This window comes from Salvelinus sp. IW2-2015, unplaced genomic scaffold (genome assembly GCF_002910315.2).
Source record: "Salvelinus sp. IW2-2015 unplaced genomic scaffold, ASM291031v2 Un_scaffold1806, whole genome shotgun sequence".
In the NCBI taxonomy this organism is placed as follows: Eukaryota; Metazoa; Chordata; class Actinopteri; order Salmoniformes; family Salmonidae; genus Salvelinus; species Salvelinus sp. IW2-2015.
Genome location: NW_019943179.1, coordinates 236,939 through 238,858, shown reverse-complemented (window position 1 = coordinate 238,858; position 1,920 = coordinate 236,939).

The window sequence follows — 1,920 nt, the reverse complement described above, 5'->3', positions numbered from 1 at the left end:
CCCCGGCCTTGGCCCACTGTAGTGACATGGGATGGGTCTGTAATGACAGCACTATATAGGGAATAGGATGCCGATTTACAGACGCAGATATGGAACTCTGAGCCTGGGCTATGAGCTATTGATTACCTCTGAGCCTGGGCTATGAGCTATATACTTGAGCGGGCTCATTAGACAAGCCTGGGCTATGAGCCTTAATATTTACCCCTCTGGAGCCTGGGCTATGAAGCTTTATTCACCTTGAGCCTGGCTATGAGTTATATTACCTCTGAGCGGCTGAGCTTTTCTGAGGGCTTGAGCTTTATATTACCTCTTGAGCCTGGGCTATGATGCTTATAATACTTCAGGCTGGGCTATGAGCTATATTGACCTCTGAGCCTGGGCTATTGAGCTAATATCTGACTCTAAGCTTATCCTCTGAGCCGTGGGCCTATGAGCTATATTACCTCTGAGCCTGGCTATGAGCTATAGTAACCTCTGAGCCTGGGCTATGAGCTATATTACCTCTGAGCCTGGGCTATGAGCTATATTACCCTGAGCGTCCTGGGCTATGAGCTATATACCTCTGAGCCGGGCTATGGCTATATTACCTCTGAGCCTGGGCTATGAAGCTATATTACCTCTTGAGGCCTGGGCTATGAGCTATATTACCTTCTGAGCCTGGGCTATGAAGCTATAGAACCTCTGAGCCTGGGCTATGAGCTATATTACCTCTGAGCCTGGGCTATGAGCCATATTACCTCTAGCCTGCGGGCTATGAGCTATCATTACCTCTGAGCCTGGGTATGAGCGTATAGAACCTATAGAAAACCGGGTTGACATCCGGTCTTGGAGGCGAGCGGTCGCATTTGCATTCGCTCCGCAGGTAGTATAACTTTTCCTTACAGTCATTACATTTTTCCATTATAGTACAACGGTTTGATTTGTCTAACCTAGCAAGTCTTCGGGTGGTAGCTAGCTACATAGCCGTCTGAACTGTTTCAAAGATAATTGCGTGAATTATCGATTAGTTCGTGTCTATCGTGTCCACACTGCTATCGCCCCAGCCAGCTAGCCAGCTAGCCAGCTAGAAACGTTTCCACCGCCTTCTACCGAAATATAGTAAAACTTTTCATTAATTTCATTATTGTACCACGGTTTGATTTTCATTTTCATCTAAGTACAACGGCTTTTGATTTGTTTGATCTTAAGCTAGCTACATAGCCGTCTTGTGTATCAAACATAATTGTGTAGTTATTGAGGTGTCGCTAGCCAGCTATTTCTCCCCTAACGTAAACGCAACGTAGCCAACAACTGCTAGGCGAGCCAGTAGCCACCGGAATAGCAGCATTTGTAGAAAACGAGTGCATTACAACGGAGAACGACTTGATTAGTGTAGTGTTGCTGGCTACACAGTTGTCTTTTGCGATCTTTGAATTGTGATCTTAGCTAGGCTACTTAGCTTGGCTACATAGCTGTCTTTGATCGAAGATAATGGTGTAGGTTATCGAGGTTCGCTGAGGTTCGCTAGCCAGGTATTCTTCGTCCTAACGTAACGTAACGTAGTAACCCTGCGAGCTAGCCAGCATTAGCCACCGATTAGCAGCATGTAGAAACGATTACATTTACAAACGGAACGACTTGATTTGTGTGTAGTGTTTAGCTAGCCTACATAGTTTTCTTTTGCTATCTTTGTATCTAAACGATAATTGATGTAGCCTTGAGTAAATTATCGGTTAAGCTAGCCAGCGATTTTCAGCCTGCCGCGCATGCCGTCCTCCTTACCTAGCAACACTGGCTAGCTAACACTGCTGGCTAGCCAACTTTCTACGAATAGCAGCACTGTAGAAACAACTTACATTACAACGGACGACTTGATTAGCGTAGTGTTAGCTTAGTTGTTCTTGCTGTCCTTGTATCCATGATAATTGTGTAGTTTAGAGA